Raw genomic sequence first — 9,766 nt, 5'->3', positions numbered from 1 at the left:
GAGGGTGTTTGTTTATAGGGACTTTTCGGTGTAGGGACTAAAAAAAGTCCCTTTTAGTCCCATCTAAACCAAACAGGAGGGACTTTTTGACTAGCCACAATGGAGAGTAACATACACATATCCCTAGGCTATCTTACTACCTTCATAGTGGGTAGTAACTTAGGTGTGGTGTCATGCAAAGCTTCATTTATTAGGTTATAGACTCATATTGCATTGGGAGATGTGATGTTACAATAACTAGCTAAGTTACTAGAACTACCTCTCTCTTCATTAACTCATTGCCACATAGACAAACTTGCTGAGTTGGACTCGAAGTTACTGCTGAAGTTACTTCAACTGTGGCTAGTGTTAGGGACTAAAAGTGGGCATTTGGGACTAAATAAAGAAGACCCTAAGGGGGAGTCTTTCTAGGACTTTTTCCAATAGTTGCCCCTGCCCCGCATCGCACCTTATCTCTATTAGTTCATTACTAGGGGTAACATGGTCTTTTAGCATGTCATTTAATAACCTCTAGTCTATGTATAGTCCTTGGAACCAAGCATGTGGGGACTAGGGACTTTTTAGTTGGGACTAAAAAAGTCCTAGGACTTTTTAACCAAACAGGGCCTTAGATTAACAACAATTGATGTATGAAGGGGTGATGCATAGTCTGTTGCAACAAAGAACAAACAACCAAGGAGGATATTTGTGTTGGTCCCAGTTTTGTTATCTTTAGAGACCTTTCCCTATGTGAGCGCAGCAAATCTAGTCCTGCTCAAACTCTACAGCCTTGTCCCCCAAAACAAAAAGATCAGTCCGTTACAGATGTGTGTACCGCGTTTGTCATTGTTTTCCCTTTTCGACCAACATAGGTGTTGGATAGCCAGCCTGTACTAGTACTTTCCCCCTTCCTTTCCTCTTTGAACCACGTCCTAGATTCATCCTATACAACTTTCCCCACTACTTTCCCCCTTCCTTTCCTCTTTGAATCACGTCATAGATTCATGCTATACAACTTTCCCCACTACTTTCCCCCTTCCTTTCCTTTTTGAACCACGTCATGGATTCATGCTATGCAACTTTCCCCACTACTTCCCCTCATTCCTTTCCTCTTTGAACCATGTCCTAGATTCATGCTATACAACTTTCCCCACTACTTTCCTGTTTGATCCAACACCTAGATTCAAGTGTAGAAGCGGAAAAAGCCCACATGTCGCTAGAGCAATGCATGTGGAATAAGTAAATTATACCTTAAGGTTCTTGGGGTGTGGTTCGGTGGGCGACCGAAGGCTGTTCTACCCACATTATGTACGGCGGCGAGGAAGAAGGGGTCAGAGGCCCTCCTACGCCGCCGCTGGGTGAAAGAGAACAGCTGTGCCGGTAGTGGATTCCCTCCCTCACCGAGGACGACAGCGTTAAGCCTCCTTCCCTTCCCGGCAGACAGATCCTGCCGGCTCTTTGACCACCAGTGAGGGGAGACAGAGAGGCTAACGGAGTCTTGTTTAGATCTGGAGAGGGTGAGAGAGTGTGAAGAGAGCAACTACAAGCGCTGAGGATCCAGCGTGTATATATAGTGGAGAGAGACTGTGAAGAGTGCAAACCCTAGAGAACAAGCGCCGAGGCCGAGATTGTATAGCTCTGTATCCATCCATTTTGACCAGTCAAAGAATCCTCCTGGCACCGCCCCAGATACTTTCTCTCTCTGTCATGCGGGGCCTACCTGTCATTGGGTGGAAGAAAGAAGTCAAACAAAAACAAAATTATGCTCAAGTGTGGTTATCGAACCCGAGACCTCAAGTTTGATGAGTGAACAGGCTAACCAGCTACACCACCCTCACTTATGTTTAATGCGAGGAAAATAACCTTTATAGTACATTCCTACATTCGTGTGACAAGCACGCCGTGTTTTTTTGCGTGGGAGTCATTGGGATTTAAATCATAATCATGTCATGTGGCTTTGGTGGTAAGGTCCTTTGGGATTTAAAGCAGTGTTGGTAGTACAGAAATAATGCAGCCTTAGTCACCTTACCTCTCTCCACGTAGTACGTTGGGTCCCACCAGTCAGAGGGTGAAACAAACAAATTAATAAGAAAAATTAAAAGCGCCAGCGGTGTATCTTACCTCACACATCTCGCTACTGCTCGTGAACACTGTCCAATTGATCCCTTTGTTCGCTCACATACTATTTTAAGTGAATCCTTATTATAATATGCACACAATTTTGGGCACTTGTATTCGACCTAAGTCTGTGTGCCACCGTATCTCATACTACTCTCTCCATCTAGGTGTAGTAAGTCATGTTAGAAGGTGCAGCGGGACCAAGGTGCAAGCAGATTGGAGGAGAAGGAGCAGCTTGACCAGTCCTTCCTCCAATCAAAGCCCTGATTTCTGTCTCTAAACGCAACAATTAATCGCAACAACTAAGAGATGTCGTTTTAGCTACCATGGAGGGCCACGTATTAACTCGCATGCAAGCTGACTTTGATTTCTTGATTGATCAACGCATAGTTGCACTCCATGCATTGGGTTTCTGGGGGAGATAACAAGGCAGAGTAAGGAGCATTTGGTTACATTGCTAGGCTGGTCATAGTGGTGAGTAACTTGGACTAGTAACATGCATATGCTACTAGTCTATGTTACTATCTTCATAGTGCGTAGTAACATATGGATGGTAACATGCAAGTCTTCATTAATTGAGATATAGACTCATTTTACCTTGGCGTGTGTGTGTGTGTTTAACAACATGTGTGTGTTAGAGAGAGCGACACATCGACCGTGGTGTGTAGTGTACGATTTAGCCGTGAGAGTCGGTGCATCCTCTCATTTCTGGGCGTCCGGTCGGGACAGGCGTACAGCTGCCACGCCCGCTCCTGACCAGCCTGGCCCACCCAAAGCCCCTCCATCGCCCGCGCGTGCTTCCTGCTCGAAACGGTCAGCGCCGCTCCAAAGAATCGGTGCCGCATTCATGCCCGGGAAAAGTGGGAGCGACCTCTCACTGGCGCCTGCATTGAAGGGAGAAGCAGATTCAAGAGTGATGGTTGCTTCGTTCGTCCAACTTACTGTTGGGTCTATGTGATTTGACGGCTCATTGGTCATTATTAATGAGGTGGTATGACTACTGGATGTCCCACGCTTTCAGCGAAAGGAGGTACTACTAGATTACAATTTTCTCCATTCTTACAGCGGAGAAGTGCGAAAGCAGTGAAAACACGCAGGCTTAGTGATTATATGTCCCATCTCACACTATCACCATATTTTCTGGACACCGTGTGACACCTAACTCTTTACATCGTACTGTACTAGTATAGTACATACTGTAATTTCTCAGCGAGATAAATTTGTATAATGCTATGAAGCTTACAACTTCTGTTTCCTGTATCTTGCATCCAAGTTTTCCCGTTGCAACATTTTATCAAATACAAAGGAGACTAACATGCATGCTATTGCATCTTAATGATTGACAGATCATAGCCAATATGGATTCCCTCCATTCCAAAATAAGTGTCTCAACTTTATGCAAACTTTAGTACAAAGTTGTACTACTACTAAAGTTGACACTTATTTTGGAATAGGGACATCTAAAGAAAAAAAGATCCATGCAGTACCTGGCCCTACAAAGTTGTACCTGAGGGATGTCGGGACGTAGGTCAACCTAGAGGAGGGCAGCGGGAGGCGGCAACTGCCCACGTCGCGGCAGTGAGCAAGGGACGAAGGCAACCTCACCGGTTTTCTGAGAGAGAATGGCGGGGACCCCTGATCGGGACGTGCCGACAGTGGGTTTTCGCCGTCGGCAACGGCGACCGCATCTACACTAAGCATCCACCCCTTCCCCCGGTGGACGTGATCTGCCGGGATGTTAGAGATGTGGCCATAGTCGTTTTGTGAGAGAGAGTGGGAAGAGAGCAACCCCAGCAAGAAACCGTGTAGGCTTGTCCTGGCTATGTATATAGTGGAGCAGTTTCCTTTTCTCTCCATATGAACCTATTTACATTGCGTACGTGCCACTTAAGAATAAACTTTATTTATAAATGACGTGGCACCGTTCATGCGTGGTTCCCGACCCTCCACCGTTTATAAGTGAGTAACTACTACTAGACGCGTCAAATTATCACGTGGGCTGCATCATCTTATAGAAATTAGCTCCACCATGTCACGTGTGAGGTTGGGGAAGACGCAAAGAGTGCTAGTAGTACACTACGTGCGTGGGTGCATGCACATCTTCTCTTCGAGCATGGTTATTAAAAGTATAGCCCACTATTGTACTACCACGCGGTTATTATATATGGGCAAAGAGTATAGGCAGTAATAATAACTAATAAGCCGTGAAATCACGAGCCCACCTTTCTCTATGTTTGACCGAGGAAGCAGCCATCATTTAACTCCTCGTTGAATATCCATCCGCTGCTACCTCTGCGAATAAATAAAAATCCGCTTCTACCTCCATAGCATGGTTAATAATATAGCCATGTTAATCACGACGTAGAAATATCATTCACTAATACAATAGGGCTTGATCTAAGGCTGGTATTTTTTTTACTTTGTCTCTTTCTCTTTTTGTCTCATTTACTCATTGTAACGCCCGGATGATTAAGCTACAGTAAACATACGCTAATGATGCCACGTCACCTCCGTTACTGTTATTAACCTCGCGTTAGATCAAAATGTTTCGAAATCTAATAAGAATTTTTGACAAACAATAAAAGTTTTCAATTATGAAAAAAAGTTTGGAATATGACATAATTAAGTTTACTAAATTAGGTTCAACCTATGTATTTTTCCGAAACTAAAAGAGTGAAGTGCACTGTAAGTCCTTGAACTATTCCAGGGATGTTACGTAGGTCCTCGAACTATAAAAATCGTCATCTAGGTCCTCAAAGTGCAGTAAGTGTGTCATTCAGGTCCAAAATCTCCCTGACAGGCTCTAACTGGCCAGCTGGCACATAAACAGTAACCGTAACAGTACGCGGCAAACAGTCCTGAATTCCTGTGCGTGATGAACAGTACATGACAAAGAATAAATATAAAAAAATATCAAAAAACTGAGATCCTCTGTCATCGAAGAGATCCTGGCGCGTGAACAGTAAAAATTTCATTAATTCAAAAAAGTTCACGAACGATGAATTTGGAAAAATATTTGTGACTTTAATAAAATGTTCCCGAACGATGAATTTGGAAAAAAATATTCGCGACTTCTAAAAAATATTCGTGAGTTTAAAAAAAGTTCGCGAACGATGAATTTGGAAAAAATATTCATGACTTTAAAAGAATGTTCGCGAACGATGAATTTGGGAAAAATATTCGCGAGTTTAAAAAAAGTTTGCGAAGGATGAATTTGGAAAAAATATTCATGACTTTAAAAAATGTTCGCGAACGATGACTTTGGAAAAAATATTCGTGACTTTAATAAAATGTTCGCGAACGATGAATTCAAAAAAAATATTTGTGACTTTAATACAAAGTTCACTAACATTTTTTAAAGTCAGGAATTTTTGTGGTTCGCGAACATTTTTTTCCATACCCACGAACAATATTTGTGGTTCGCGAACATATTTTCAAATTTATTGTTTGTGAACTTTTTTAAAGTCACAAATATTTTTCCCATATCCGCGAACATTTTTTTGAATTAATGAACATTTTTACTATTCACGCACCAGGGGTATCTTTGATGCCAAAGATTTTCAGATTTTTTTGTTCATATTTTTTTACTTTTCGCACTGTTCACCATGCCAGCTGGCCATTTAGAGGGGGTTAGTGAAATTTTGGATCTGGATGACACACTTACTGTACTTCGAGGACCTAAATGACGATTTTCATAGTTCGAGGACCTATGTGACACCCCTGAAATAGTTTAAGGACCTACAGTGCACTTCACTCAAACTAAAATGTTTAGGAAATGTGAGAAAACAGTAAAGAAAATAAACAAAAAGGAAAAGAACAAAAACATAAAAACAAAACCCCCCAAAAAATGAAAAGAGAACCCCCCCCCACTGGGCCAGCCGGCCCAAGTGCTAGCCAGGCCAGGCCCAGCCGGGCACCCCCACTCCCCTTAATCCCATCCCCCCGAAACCCTAACCACCCATCCACCCCACTCCTCCCCCACGTCGTTCCCCTCCCCCCGATCCGATGGGCTCGCACGCTCGACCCCGCCACCTCGTCGGTCTCTCCACGTCGCCGCCGATCCCCGCCGCCTAGAGCTGCGCCTCTGCCTCGGCCACCTCACCGGACTGCCTCCTCCATGTTGCCTCGTCTTCGTCCTCCTCCTCAACCCCCACTACCCCGAACCCTACACCCGCCGTGAGACCCGGCCTCTCCCCCTCTCCTCCTCCTCTCCCTCGCGCGCACGCGCTCACGGCTGTGGCCTCCTCCCCGCGGCTCTGCTATTGCCGCCGTGACCTCGCTCGGCCCCTCGCGCCACCCCGCTCGCGTCGTGCGCCCTGTACCACACGCGCACGCCACCCGCGCTCTCGGCCATGCCACACGCGCACGCTGCTGCCCTTTGTTGTCCGCCTGGCTCGTGCCCACGCACCTCCTGGCTCCCTTGCTCGCAGCGGCGTGCCCACACCCACGCCCGTGCCGCTCATGCTTGCCCGCCACTCCACTAACCACCTCGGCCTCCTCTTCCCCGCTCACTGTCTCGCTCTGCCACCACTGCATCGCCGCGGCTGCGATACCCACGTGCGCCCCATGCCGCGCCTTGCCTTCGCCCCGCACGCGCCTGCTCCGGCCACGGCCAGCGCGTCGCGCCGCTGGACTACGCCCGCACCTGAGCCGCTTGTCACCGTCCGCGTCCCGGCTCCCTCCGCCTTCCTGTCGTCGCCGGCCCCGCCCCGGGCTGCCGTGCCCGCCACCGCACTGCTGGCCGCCTCCGCTGGGGCCCCTCGATGGCTCCCACGCCGCGGCCGACCGCCAATGGCGCCCGGCGGCCTCGCCCCGCTTCCCTCCCACTTGGGCGATGCTCGTGACCCACCGCCCACCGCCCCATTAGCCCGCTATGGCCCCTGTGCCATTGACATGTGGGGCCCAGCCCTCGGAATGTTAAAAAAAGAAGAAAAGAATCAGAATTAAAAAGTATTAATTAATTAATGAACTATATAATTAACTTACTTAATTCGGTTTAAATTAACTCATTAAGATTAATTAACCTAATAACTAATTAACCTAGTTAACTACTATTAATTAGCTAAACAGTCCCTGACAGGTGGGACCCACTAGTCAGGTTAACCAGGTCAACGGTCAACGTTGGCTACTGACGTCATGCTGATGTTAGGCTGATTAATTAATTTTCGAATTAAATTAATTTATTAAATCCAGAAAATTGATTAAATCTTTTAAAATTAATATAAAATAAACCGTAGCTTGGATGGAAAAACTTTGTAAATGAAAGTTGCTCAGAACGATGAGACAAATCCGAATACGGAGCCCGTTCGCCCGCCACACATCCCTAGCATAGTGAACACGCAACTTCCCCCCTTCAGTTCATATTTCCGAAAACGCGAACAACCGGGGATACTTTCCCGTATGTTTCCCCCCTTCGTCGGTATCACCTCCTACTGCGTTAGGGCACACCTGGCACCGTTACTTGTCATGTCATGCATCGATATGCATCTTTTTGCATTGTATGCATTGTTTCTTCCCCCTCTTCTCTCGGGTAGACTACGAGACTGACGCCGCTACTGGTGCCCCGATCGACTACGTTGTTGACGACCCCTCCTTGCCAGAGCAGCCAGGCAAGCCCCCCCCTTGATCACCAGATATCGCCTATTCTTATCTCTATTGCTTGCATTAGAGTTGTGTAGCATGTTACTGCTTTCGGTTAATCCTATTATGATGCATAGCATGTCTTTGCTACTACTGTTGTCACCTTTACCTGCAATCCTAATTGCTTAGTATATGATGCTAGTATTCCATCAGTGGCCCTACATTCTTGTCCGTCTGCCAAGCTATACTATCAGGCCGTGATCACTCGGGAGGTGATCACGGGTATATACTTATATACATAATATATGATACTTGTGGTGACTAAAGTCGGGTGGGCTCGTAGAGTACCCGCGAGTGATTCACGGATTGGGACCGAAAGGACGTTTGTCCCGACGGACCTCTGAGTGGACCTTTGTGGCAGAGCGACAGGGAAGGTTGAGACCACCTAGGAGAGAGGTGGGCTTGGCCTTAGTCGGCGTCCGTGGTTACATCAATTAAAAGCTTAACGAGATCTTGGTATTTGATCTGAGTCTGGCCACTGGCGTATACACACTAACCAACTAAGCATGAATAGTTATGGGCACTCGACATCGTGGTATCAGCCGAAGCCTTCTTGACATCAGCGAGTGAGCGGCACGCGCCGGATTGGACTGGAACGCCTCCTCTTGTATTAGGGAGGCTAGGTCTGCTTCCATCCGCCCTTGCAATGTGCATGTGTGCAATGGGCGATGGGCCCAGACCCCTGCGTGCTAAGGATTTAGACCGTCATGCTGACCTCTCTGTTGTGCCTAGGTAGGGCTGCAACGTGTTGATCTTCCGAGGCCGGGCATGACCCAGGAAAGTGTGTCCAGCTAGAGGGATCGAGCATGTTGGGTTATGTGGTGCACCCCTGCAGGGAAGTTTATCTATTCGAATAGTCGTGTCCCTTGGTAAAAGGACGACCCAGAGTTGTACCTTGACCTTATGACAACTAGAACCGGATACTTAATAAAACACACCCTTTCAAGTGCCAGATACAACCCGGTGATTGCTCTCTCACAAGGCGACAAGGGAAGGATTGCCGGGTAGGATTATGCTATTTGATGATACTTGGTTAACTTACTATCTACTCTCTTCTACTGCTTCAAGATGGAGGCTGCCAGAAGCATAGTCTTCGATAGGACTAGCTCTCCCCCTCTTATTCTGGCATTCTACAGTTCTGTGCACGTATACTACCCCTTTCATTGATACCAATGCATATGTAGTGTAGTTCCTTGCTTGTGAGTACTTTGGATGAGTACTCACGGTTGATTTGTTTCCCCCTTTTCCCCCTTTCTATACCTGGATGTTGCGACCAGATGTTGGAGCCCAGGAGACAGACGCCACCATCGATGATGACTCCTACTACACTGGAGGTGCCTACTACTACGTGCAGGCCGCCGCCGTCGACCAGGAGTAGCTTAGGAGGATCCCAGGCAGGAGGCTTGCGCCTCTTTCGATCTGTATCCCAGTTTGTGCTAGCCATCTTATGGCAACTTGTTTAACTTATGTCTTTACTCAGATATTGTTGCTTCCGCTGACACGTCTATGATCGAGCTCTTGTATTCGAGCCCTCGAGGCCCCTGGCTTGTAATATGATGCTTGTATGACTTATTTTATTTTTAGAGTTGTGTTGTGATATCTTCCTGTGAGTCCCTGATCTTGATTGTACCCGTTTGCATGTATGATTAGTGTACGGTTAGATCGGGGGCGTCAGAAGTTGGTATCAGAGCTGACTGCCTGTAGGAATCTCCCTTCCACACTCCTTGGCCGAAGTCGAGTCTAGACATTGCAAAACTTTTACTAGCATGGTTGTGTGTCTTACAAGCTCACGTCACCATTTGGGTGGTATTAGGATCTTTTACTCCTCGATCTTTACTCCGGGACTATGAACTCTCTTCTACTCGGGTTAAAAGAATTTGCTAACTCTAACGTTAGGATCCCGTCACCACATTCACCCCAAAGCTGGATAAGCCCTAGTTATTCCTTAGAGTAGTATTTTGAACAATACCCACACTGTCATTTGACGCCTTTGAAACATCTTTGTTTTCAGATGGAACCAACGAGGCAG

The sequence above is a fragment of the Triticum aestivum genome, chromosome 4A (genome assembly GCF_018294505.1).
Source record: "Triticum aestivum cultivar Chinese Spring chromosome 4A, IWGSC CS RefSeq v2.1, whole genome shotgun sequence".
In the NCBI taxonomy this organism is placed as follows: domain Eukaryota; kingdom Viridiplantae; phylum Streptophyta; class Magnoliopsida; order Poales; family Poaceae; genus Triticum; species Triticum aestivum.
Note: the sequence above shows the minus strand (reverse complement) of the source record.